The sequence below is a fragment of the Silurus aristotelis genome (genome assembly GCF_946808225.1).
Source record: "Silurus aristotelis genome assembly, chromosome: 4".
Lineage (NCBI taxonomy): Eukaryota > Metazoa > Chordata > Actinopteri > Siluriformes > Siluridae > Silurus > Silurus aristotelis.
This window is the reverse complement of record NC_139577.1, coordinates 30,720,848-30,733,663: the sequence shown is the minus strand read 5'-3', so window position 1 is coordinate 30,733,663 and position 12,816 is coordinate 30,720,848. Positions and strand designations below refer to the sequence as shown.

Sequence of the window (12,816 nt, the reverse complement as noted above, 5' to 3'; positions counted from 1 at the left end):
ATGCCCCCAAAACATAATAGGCAAAACTCACAGTTAGCTGAAAATGACAAAACGATAACGGTAAAAGAGCAATTCCTAACTGGCGTGTATTAAAATTAAAATAAAAAAACGGACAGAAATTAGTTCTAATTAACCCTGAAAAGTTCTCAGAACATCTGGTTGAGAATAGAAATCTTTAGTCTATCAGACCCATTGGACCTAACAAAAAAGTCACATAAGGGGTCAGATATCGGGTTCAGGAGATAAACCTAGACAATATTTTTGTGACACTGCATGATTTTACAGTTAGTTTTACATGTATTTGGACAAATTTTTTACTTATATTTACATAATATCACCTTCAAAATAGTCCCCTTGAATAGCAATACAGTGTTTATGCCACTTCTGGAATATATCCTGTACGTCTTCTTTGTCAAGCACCTTCTGCTATTCATGCTGGATGTCTGCAATGGTGTAGACAATGGATTTTCATTTTCAGGAAGAGGGCGAAGTGCACAGAAGACAAATCTGGGGAGTAGGGTGGGTGCGGAAGTAAGATCTTGTTGTTTCTAATGAGTAACGCATGTGTAAGGAAAGTTCGCTTATAGGGTGTGCACGTGGTCCGATTAGCAGACGGGGTAATGCACGTGGTCAGATTAGCACCAGTTGCACAGCTCCCAAGGTACACAGGACAATGTCTTTTCTAACACTGACTTATAAAAGTCGGTGCTCCCTGTGACTGTGTGTGCAGCTTTGTGCTGCCATCTGGTGGCGTCTCGAAACTATTTGATACCACCTCGTACACCACCATAATGTTTTAATTCAAAAAAGTTAAAAAAAATTATGTGTAAATTATGCATTAAGGCATTTATGTAATACTGCATTTTATTGGCTCTGTACATGTACCCTGCACAATGACAATAAAGTTGAATCTAATCTAATCTAATTATTAAAAATACAAGAATCATGATGTTTTTTAATCATAAGATATATATATATATATATATATATTTTTTTTATTTTCTCCCGCTTATCCCTAATTCGGGTCGCGGGGGCGGCAGTCTAAGCAGGCCCCCGCATTCGACTGCTGCCCAATCCTCACAGCACCGTCCCTTACGGTCCCTCCTGCAGGTGGTGAGCCCATGGGAAGGCGGCCCCACTTCACTCCGATGTCACGGACCTTGATATTTCCCTCGTAAAGGACCCCAGGAGCATAGAGGGTTAAGGGCCTTGCTCAAGGGCCCAAGAGTGGCAGCCGGGGCTTGAACCCCAGACCTTCCGATCGGCAACCCAGCGCCTTAACCGCTGGAGCCACCACTCCCCATCATAAGATATTAGAATTTTTATTTATATTAAGAATTATAAATAATACAGAATGCCATTTTGGAAGAAATCAAACTTTATAGATGAACCGAAATGCTTTTCATTGTTTACTGTATACATCACAATTGTTATTTCTTTTTTGTCTTTTCCAGCATTAAAAGCCTTTTTTGACTCTGAGTGCACAACCACAGGAGAACAAAGCACACAATAGTTCAAATCTAAATACTCTATGACCTTTATGTAGCACAGCTGTGAATAATAAAGACATATCTTTATGGCTTTATATCTGCATTGGTAAGCTGCTTCACATTGATCACAATCATTGGGTCACGCTCGGCATCGCTGGAACGTTCCGGCTGTTATCGAGCTTTTCCTTTTCACGGTCGTACAGCGGCGTATACTTCGTATCCCATCAGGCTGACATTTTCCTTAATGTCTGTCAAGTTCACATCACACAGATAACATTTTTACACACATTCAGCATGAAGGCAAGCTCAATTCCCAGTGTGTAAACATCGCCAAGGTTGTGTTTAAAGCACGGAGGCACCTTGCTAGCGAGCTCTCTCTTCACCAAACGCATTGCTCGAGGCGTCGTCTCGTAATTGTGTGATATTGTTATTTTTTCCACCCTGCTGTTAAGATTTTCTGTTTGAATTGCAATGAAACAGGATCAGGGGAAGAGCGAATGCTCGTGCAGTCGGAGTTTAACCCCAGGTTTCGTCAGCTAATCCGCTCATTTGAGACCTGCCAGGTGACTTGACAGAGTACATTATATTCCCATTTGCCTTTTGGGATTCAGTGTGCAATGGGATTGGGGGAAAAAAGGCACTTTTCCCCCAAGGATACGCAACCAAGAGGGTGAAAACATCAAGAGGCCAACTTTGATCGCGCTTACTCTGGGCTTTTGTAGATTTGACAGCGACTTGTCAGATGGCTCGGCTTGTGTGAAGAAATTCTCCTGCACTTGTGTTTTTGTTTCAACACAGGTTTTTAAGCTCTTTTTCTGTTTAAGGACCATACCAATGCATTAATATTTCTTAAATATGCTGCATTAGCTGGCCCTTTCTACAACATTTATTCATATCTTGCCAAACATTCGCACATTGTGTTAGACTCAGAAAATTACATTTTCTGAGTCTAAACCAGTTATTTTTGTCAATATTCATAACAAAGCACCCTCTCACACCAGACCCTGGTGCACCCTTGCAAATTTGTCGATACATACAATATTTTTGCAGTTTTTTTTTTTTTTGCTTGCCAAGACAACAAAAGCAAAGAGAAAGACAAAATCAGGAGAGAAGGCAGCATTCTCTCTTCTATTTTAACAGCCAAATTTCCTAAACAAGTTCCAAACACTTCACAAAGCCTGGATGCATAATACATTTTGAAGATTGATGTTTTACACTCATTTAAGTAAACACTAAAGTAACAGCTCATGAATAATCACGCACTAATACCTGACTGTATAGACAAATGTTTTGTGGACACCTGACTATAAGATGCGCTTTTTGAACATCCAGTTCTACATTTAGTTCCTATTTGCTGTTATAATAACCTCCACTCTTCTGGAAAGATGTTCTACTAGATTTCTATTACAAGGGTGTTAGTAAAGTCAGGTACTGATGAAGGTGAGGTGAGGAAGCCTGGGGTGCAGTCAGCGTTTCAATTCACCCCAAGGTGTTCAATGGGGTTGAGGTCCGAGCTCTAGCACGAGATCTTCTACTCCAACCCATGTAGCATATCTTTATGGAGCTGGCTTTGTGTATAGCGGCGTTGCCGGTTATAATAACCTCCAGTCTTAGAAGCAGATGTTCTACTAGATTTCAGATTATATTTGTAATCATTCCATTACAAGGGTGTTAGTAAAGTCACGTACTGATGAAGGTGAGGTGAAGAGGCCTGGGGTGCAGTCAGTGTTCCAATTCATCCTAAAGGTGTTCAATGGGTTTGAGGTTCGAGCTCTAACATGAGATCTCCTACTCCAACCCATGTAAAGCATATCTTTATGGAGCTGACTTTGTGTAGAGGCGTAGCCTTTTATAATAGCCTCCTGTCTTCTGGGCAGATGTTCCACTAGATTTTGGAATGTACTAGTGGAGATTTGTGCTCCTTCAGATACATGGGTGTAACTCGATCCCAAAAGTGTTGGTCCTTAAGCTCTTCCATTCCATCACATGTAAACCATATCTTCAAGAAACTGGCATTGTGTACAGCAGCATTGTCTGAATCAGGGGTCACCAACATGGTACCCGTGGTGAGTCGCCTGTGGGCCCTTTCTAAAAATAGCTCACCATAGCGCCACTTACCAGTGAGCTGCATCTATCTGTTTCCTACCTTGTTGAATCATTGTTGATAATTATTGTGAGAAATCATCAACATGATCAGTGTCTTTCCATAGATGAATATCATTAATTATTAATAATAACATATAATTAAAGGTCAATTCAGCAAATTTGTTATTTTAGAAGTGTGTATCAAACTGGTAGCCCTTCACATTAATCGCTACCCAAGAAGTAGCTCTCAGTTTCAAAAAGGTTGGTGACCCCTGGTCTAGATGAACATTCGGGCATTCAAACTCCAAAAAAGAAAAATCCATGTCGGTCAATTGATTTAAAAAAAGATGTAGAGATTGTAAAGAGTTTCCAATGCTGATAGTGACACTACATCACTGTAAGCCATTGTTGTAACGGGGAAACAGGGTGTGATTGGTGGAGGGTATTTGATTAAACAGGATATCAGTAATTGTGCTAAGTTTTCTGCTGGCAAATTGATATAACTGTAGCATATCCTTTGAAAAACTTAAAAAAATCCACTTACTCGTTTTAATTATTTTGGAGTGTAATGCGTGTAAATAGTCCATTAGTATGGGAGGTACTAATGAGAGAAAGAGGGAGGAAAAAAACACGGGGAAAAAAAAAGCACAAGGTCATCTCTATTAGAGTTGAAATTTTCATTGCTGTGGGGCATAAGAGACAGAACTTTTTTTGTTTTAGCAGACTTGCCATCAAATAAACATAATTACCATCAGAATGCACGGAGCGTTTGCGGACTCCTAACGGCGATCGGCTATGCTCGAATAAATCACCATTAATTAGCTAATAAAAGCCAGCAGGTGGATGGGAGCCCAGAGCTATTCCCTGGTTGTTTGAATTATGTACATTACACATTTGCCACCAAAGTAAATGAGAGCCAGGGAAAAACAGACAGGAGTCTGTGAAAGCCTCGTGTTTCTAAAACAAAAAGGGGGAGAGGAGGTGTCTGGGTGATACCCTTTAGATCTCCTACAACTCCCAGAATCCCACCCACAGGACTACAAGTCACATTGACCCCTTATTCAATAATGAGGCTTAATAGACTCAGGATATTTTAGCTGGATTTTGTGCCTGTATGGATTGTAATGAGATCCTGCACAATCCACGCAGAGTAAAAACACTGGCCCAGGTTGAATAGTAAGTGCTTTTGAAGTGTCCCTTTGTGTTATCACCCACATTTACACAGAAGATTTAGAGTAAGCCAGGGGAATTTCGATATCCGTCAATAGAAATTGCCATATACGTATCAATGTGACAAATTTGAGTTGTGAAAGCTCTACTTGAAAGCCGTATCTCCTTCTATTTTACATTAGTGAGAGTTTTTTAAATTATTATTAAAGAAAAATTTAAATAAATAAATAAGTAGCTTATTTGTAAGTGTTTTGATGAGAAATTGTTGTACTTCATGGATCTACCCATGTACACTGTATGGACAAGTATTGGGACTCTTGACCTTCCCTGCCATATGTGGTTCTTCTCCAAAATGTTACCACAAATCATAGGCACTCACTGGTGCAGGACATCTTTGGATGAGGTATAATAAAATTTTGCAATCACTTGAACTTGGAAACTCAAACCTCTTCCAGCATGGCGATGCCCCAGTGCAGAAAGTGAGCTCCATTAAAATAAGGGGTACATGGTATGAAGAGGAAGATCTTGAGTGTCTTGCAATACTCTGATGAGCTCTGATCTCAACCCTATTGGACACCAATGAATATGGACACTAACTGCACCCCAGGCCTCCTCAACTACATCAGTACCTGCCTTTACTAACACCCTTCTGGCTGATTAACACAAATCTCCACAAGCACACTCCAAAATCTAGTAGAACATCTTCCCTCTAACACTGATTATGATTATCATGACTTTTTGTCTAGGATTGGACCAAATGAAACATACATGCAGACAGAGTTTTTACACTCCCTCCTACTGAAGGTAGCAACATACTCAAATAGATCATTCTAGAAGGTGATTAACGGAATTGAAGTGATGTGTTGTCGACATAACATCACACACAATTAGTTCATGTCTAGCTACCCATCAGTAATGCTTTATAATGTCTTTATATATAAATTACTATTATTATATATAAAAATGATCTTTTAATTTGTCATATGTACATTACAGCACAGAGAAATTATTTCTTTGCAGATCGCAGCATTGTCAGGAAACTGGGGTCAGCCATAATGAAGGGTTAAGGGTCTTGCTCAGGGGCCCAAGAGTGGCAGCATGGCAGTACTAGGGCTTGAGCTCCTGACCTTCTCATCAGTAACCCACTGTCTTAACCACTGAGTTACAACTTCCCCATTGCTTGGTTTGTTGCTGAGGCTGTTGGTGAATTATCAAAAAATTACTATCATTGCAGCTCAAGATAAAAATCTTTCTATTGCAAAAGGACATAATAATAAACAGTGATTTTGCAGTAAGCAACTGAATTTAATCTATTATCTAAAATCGTTCGGAATTCATATATACTATTGATAACAAGAGCTTATTTTTTTGTCCGAAATAAGAGGAAGCGTTTCTCATTGATGGTGGAAACGTTTATGTGTTAATGCAGCTTAATAAAAACTATTGCTACTTCATAAATATTGAAAAACACAGCCATTAATCTGGTGCAAATAATGTCGTTAATGTGCCTCAAAGAACGATGAAGCTGACAGAACGTGCGGCTTGAAGCCTCAGGGAAATGAGCTGCTCCGCGCAGGTGGAACCGGGAGACTTCTCCTGCTGTTAGCGTATTAGAGAAAGAAAGAGGAGCTTACCTCCAAGTGCTTCACAGTGGGTTCGAACTGCATCTTGCTCTCATTATTAATGACTGCAGGTTTCTTTTTCGAGGCCGTGCCCTAAAATGAATCACTTTTATAATGTGGCCTGATTAAAGACAGAGACACCAAAAAAAATAAAAAATTCTGTGGTTGTTTTGAATATTTGTTTATGGAACTCTTGTCGAGTGATGCAGTTAACAATGAAATTTGCTCTTACTTTGATGGTGCAAAACAGTCGACCGTGAGTTCTTGTTATCCAACCCGAAACTGCACTGCACCACACTTTTCCACCAGCGAGGGGAAATTTTGAAACAACTCCTGTCACCAAGATAAAGCAACACGCTGCTACTCTGGCATTTCCTCACAAACAGTCTCTTTTTTTTCCCTCCTCCTCAGAAAATAGGTCCTTTTCTCGGGGATGCATGTCCTCAGGCACCTAGTTGGCATGAAGTAAAAAGAAGTAGCGACATACGTTCATGCAAGTGGGCCATGGCGGCAGATGGAACGTTGATTGCTCTGTTGTTTGCAGCTGTTTGTGTCTCTTTATGTGACTCACAAGAGCACGAAAACAAGGCAGTGTCACGGCCCAGTGCGAAAATTATTTGTGACCCTCATAATTATCTAGGGCAAGGTGTCTGATTAATAAGGGAAGCTGGGCTGCTATGATCTGTTGGGGGGAAAAAAAGTAAAGAACAGTAATTAGATGAGAGCAGTGGTATTTTATATTGCCTTTCATTCTTACAATGGTGTGAAATTCTCAGTTCTGATTGGTCAGAATGTGTTGATTTATTTTCTTTCAATTGTCCTCACCATTTTTCATCTTCTTAACAACAAAGAGAAAGGAGATTGTGTTTTTTTTTTTTTTTTTTTATACTTACAGGATTAAAGACTGTATTGCTATATCTCTTCATAATAAAACTACATTTGTATCCGTATAATGTTCGGATACGTATTATTATAATATGAATGTTTTTCTTAAATGAAATAAATGATATCTCATTATGCCAACTTATCTCATTCTTCACACTTCCTAACTCATTATTTAGTTTCGTCTTTTTGTTTCTGTCATATTATCATATTTTTTGGGATTTATATTTAATTGTTAAAATCTCATTATTATTACCGTAATTTCCGGACTATAAAGCGCACCCATATAAACACTGAATTTGACAAAGATTTTTATTTTAAACATAAATAAGGTCTACACTGAAACTAATAAACTTTACACAGGCTTTAATGAAAGACAGTGTCTGTTACACGGTGTAACGGGTGAAATATGTGAAATAGCGGTATTTTGGAAATAGCCTGGTGCGGCATTTTTCCGCTATTACTGCATGTGTGGAGACCGAGGAATATGTCCTTATTATTTTCTGATGCTCATTTCTAAGTTTCTTTGACAAACCCGTAATGCTGTTGGCGAAAACAAAAAAAAAAAGCACAAGTTTTGGAAACCTGTCTGTGCTTATATGATTTCTGTTGCAACTCGAGCTATCCCTTAACCATGACTCAACACGTAAGTGTGAAAAATACGGTACTTATTTTGAATATCATCGTATTTGACGTATGATTTTGTTTATGATTTGATTACTTGCACTTAATATTCCATTATCTGGCATTCATAAGTCATTATTTTGGGGTTTGATTGTTATTTTATTGTCAACATGCCGTTTAATTATTTTGACTAAATGTTTTTTACTTAAGTACCTATTACTTTATTATTAAAGTTATTAGGATGTTCATTAGAATGACTTAATAGATAAAATTATTAGGACAACTGACTTTTTCGGTTCGTGTAGCATGAAATGTTTTCCTTCCAGACCCAAACCTGTTCCAGGATGACAATGCCCCATGCACAAAGCCAGCTCCATGAAGATGCTTTACATGGTTTCGAGTGAAAGATCTTAAGTGGCCGGGTATTTAGCCCTGACCTCACGCTATTGAACACCTCCTCACTTTACATACATCAGTACCCGAGTCTACCAATACCCCTGTGGCTGAATGAGCACAAATCTGCATAAGCACACTCCAAAATCTAGTAGAAAACCTTCTCAGCATAGGGGAGGTTATTATAACAGTAGATGTGGATTAATTGTGGAAAAAGCACAATCGCAGGTTTCTAGAAACCTTTTTTAAAAATCAAATATTTGAACTTATTATCTCCCTTTGATATATCACATTATTTGCATTTAATTTGCATCTGTTTTTTTTTTTTTTTTTCCTTTGTTTTTTGTTTTAGATTCACAATGGACTAATTCGTGCTTCATTTTATTATATTATTTTATTATTTGGATCTCATTATTCAGATTTCGCAACTCATTCCTTTTGAATTATCTCAGTATTTTGGCATACGCTCTCATTATTTCGACATTTTATCTCATTACTTGAATTTAATATTTAACAACTGCAAAAATGTCTATTTTTCCATTATATTGTTTATTTTTTTCAGAAATTAAAGTTAAATTAATAAATTCAAGCTGTATAAAAGCTAATGTAGGTCTGGAACCAGTTTTATTACAGATATCTTGAATCACCAAATGGTTGCTTACAATCCTCATAGTTGCTCTCTTTTGCCTATTTTGCTTTTATTCAAGCAGAAAAGCACAAAGAATGGAAGTTTAGTGTGCATTGGACTTGTTGCTTAATGCTGTCTCTTGAGTGCTCCCTCATCATGACTGACAAATTCATTGCTGCCCGCTGAACAGCTCCCCCGACATCCCAGGCGTAATTACATCTGTGCAGTGCCGCTGCAGCTGCACTCCAATAAACAGCAGAAATCCTTTTTTTCCTCTCAACGTGCCTCTGCGGTGGCGTGTAATAATGTGCATATTGAAAATGGAGCCAAAATGTGGCATTCCTCTGTGAAAAATATGTCACAACACACACTGATGAGGGGTAATATTAAAAACATGGCACCCACAGTACACTACAAAACATGATTTCTCACCTCAAACCTCCTCGAAGATTATTAGTAGTAGTGGTAGCAATATGGTTCATCATAAAAGCACAGGAGGAACAATATTAATAGTAGTATTGCTAATAATATTAGGAGTAGTACTCGTAGTAGTAGTAGAAAGATGAGCAGGAGGACTAATAGCATATTCTCAATCTAATTATTAATAACAGTAGTAGGATATTGAGGATGAGAGGGGAAAAGAGGAGAACCTTTATTTGTATTGTTATAATTAGTGGTGGTAGTAGTAGGTGGATGAGGAGGAGGAAGATAACCTATAGCAGACCTATAATAGTAGTAGTATTGGTACTAGTATTATTAGAATTAATAGTAGTATGACGAGGAGGTTGAGAAGAAGCATTTATAGTGGATAATGACTATGGTGAGGATGATGACGGTATTTATAGTAATATTGTTTTTATTATTATTAGTAGTATTACCCTCTGGGGTCGACAAACGTGCCGGCGCGTTCTGTGGTATTTGTTCCTCATAACGCAGAAACCTTTTTGATCGTACAGATAAGAGCAATACATCATTCAAATTTTCTACTTTTATTTGTATACACATAATAACAACAAAACGCTGTGCTTTTGTAATAAAGAAAACATACAGGGGGCGCTCTCTACTGTCTCTGTCTCCTCTTTTCACAGACACATAAATAAATAAAACAACCTAAATCTCAGTGAATATTTGCCTCAGAGACTTAATAAATATATGAATAGAAAGCTCTAAATTTAATCGATCGACAGCCCTAATATTGATATGATGTGAGTATTAGTAACCAGCGTGACACTAAAACAGGTAGTAATAATGGCTACTTTTTACTTAAGTACGTCAGACCACAAACTTTTTTACTTTAACTTGAGCTAAAAAGTCTAGTCAGTACTACAACTTTCACAACAAGTCTTTTAACACATGAGTATCTGCACGCCTACTTACGTGAAGTATGTGTGTACTTTTGCCACATTTGATTATTAGTCGGAGGTGTTTACAGTAGTATAAATATTATTAGTACTGTTAGAATTAATATTAAGAGGTGGAGTTCATTTATTAATTATTAGTAGTAATAATAATAATAATAATAGTAGCAGTGATAGTAGTAGAAGGAGAATGTTGATAATGATGCAAACAAGGAGTGTTAACGGCAATGTTATTATTATTATTATTGATTTTTTTTGTTTTTTTTTGCACTGCTTATCACTATGCATTTTTGCACCATCCATAACTTGTTCATTAATGCACTACTGTATATTCTACCCATATGTATTCTGTATATACTGTATCTTTGCACAGTATATTGTATATTACTATATATACACATATATTATTACCTTTTGCACCTTCTGTACATTAACCACGCTCACCACTGTACATATGGACCTCATACCCTATTTATCTTAATGCTATTTAATGTAAAAAGGCCACTTACCCACATCTGGTTAGATATCAATTGCATTACTTTGGCTCTATACCTATACTGTACCCTGCACAATGACAGTAAAGTTGAATCTAATCTAATTTAATTATTATTAGTAGTAATAATAGACTCAGTAGTAATAGCAGTAGTAGTAGGAGGAGTATTTATTGTATTATTGTTATTAGTAGTAGCTGTAGGATTACCGCATTATCTGTGTGAAGCTGCTTTGAGATCATGTGCAACGTTAAAAGCACTATACAAATAAAAATTAGAAGTATAAGTATCACATATGGTATTTAGTGTATTTATGAGTAATAGTGTATTTTATAGCTGTGTTATTATAAGTATTATTTGTAGTAAAAGATGCAGAAGAAGTACTAGTTTGTAGTAATAAATATTATTTTATTATTCTTTATAATAGTATTTTTAGTAGTTACAGTTTAGTAGTAGCAGCAATATTAATAGTAGGAGAAAGAAAAGGAATAATATTGTCAATAGTATTTTTTTGCTTAACTTATTATTAGTATAAAAAGATATAAAAAAAAGATGTAAAAGCAATTATTGTATTATAATTAGTCGTAGTCGTTATTGTTAATTGTAGTATGAGTTTGAGGAGATGGAAAAGTATGCGGAGGAGTAATAGTAGTCGTAATAGCTAAGGTCATAGTAGAAGAACTGGAAGGGGGAGAAATATTCTTTTTAGTAGTAGCATTAGTGCTATAAGGAAGTAGGAGAAAAACGCCAGTGATTGGCGTCCAATCCGGCCATTTTCTTCCCAGCTCTGTGTTTTGTTCTCATGTGATCACAGTTGTTTTGAGCAGAAAGTGTGAATCACAGGGAGGGAAAAGTGTGTCCTAATGGGAACATCAGGTGAAGTTCCCACAAGCTACTCATTAGTGGACTGAGGGATTGAAATCTCTTTTAACAAGACACTTTCTGTGATGTGCATGAATAAAACACCAGCGTGGATAAACTAGGTGAAGCAGTCCTCTGGAATGAGGCACTGTAATTTACAGAGGAGCAGGTCTGGCTTTAAATGAGGGTGAAAGGTCAGAGTTTGTACTGATGCACTAGAACTATATCAAAGGTCTAGGATTACAATGAATGATGTCAAAGAAAAAAGATAATCAACTGAAGATGATTTTGCTCCTAAAAATGCAGGTCTTAAAAAATCTTTGAGTACAATAATTTAGTTTTGTTGAATTATATTTTTGTCTGTTTCTACTTATGTTTATTGCTTTCAGAAGGTTTCGGAGAAAATAAGATTTATTTTTAACTCTGTCACAAAGCATTGACACTGGAGAATCCTTCCCTATTTGTTAACAATTAAACACGTTTTAATATAGTTTTGCAAGATTTTCTGCCCAAACTTTTACAATTTCAGGATTCGCCAATCATATATGATCTTGCTTCATTTGAACGTCTATATGTGAATCTATGTATATGAAGAAAGCGATCGCACGCACATACACACTGAAATGCGGCCTTGAATCGCTTAATTGAGCTGAAATAAAAATTCATCAAGTTGTTACAAGTATTGTAAAAGCTGATGTTAGCATGTGAGGTCCTAGAATAATTCTTATACCACCGGATCAGACATAAAACATGACTCTGAAAGCTCTAAAAGGGTTGAAGCAGGTGCATTCCTCGGATTCCTCATTAAAAACCTTTTAACTGGTGTACAGATTCTTCCCACAATAGCATTTAGATGATCATTAAAACTAATACAAGCCCACTCTGGGCGTGTCGGAGCTTGTTTGCGATGTGATCCATGTCTCCGGATTGATTGACAAGCAAACATTTCGCAGCATTTTAATTCAGCTCCATTAATGTGACGCTACATCAATTAAGTCTGACTGCTCGTGATATTTCACCCAGCACCTTAATGACTGCTCATTTCGTGCTCGCATTAATCTAAAGGCTGATGCTTAAAAACGCATTTGGTGTGTTTATGCACCGCATTCAAGCCTCTCTATCAAGCTCGTTGGAGTCACTGGAGCATCGCGGTGGTGCGGTGGAGCGCTGTAGCCCCGGGCCTCCGGCACGAGGCCTGCTGTCCTGTCATTC

At 37.4% G+C, this 12,816-nt stretch overlaps 1 long non-coding RNA gene across 1 annotated transcript; it reads left to right on the top strand.

The window, feature by feature from the left end:
- The first annotated feature begins 2,108 nt into the window (after nt 1–2,108).
- Nucleotides 2,109–3,948, top strand: LOC310724641. Its single transcript, XR_014533121.1, has 2 exons — nt 2,109–2,935; nt 3,192–3,948. It is a non-coding gene; the product is annotated as an uncharacterized lncRNA (long non-coding RNA).
- Nucleotides 3,949–12,816: the final 8,868 nt, after the last annotated feature.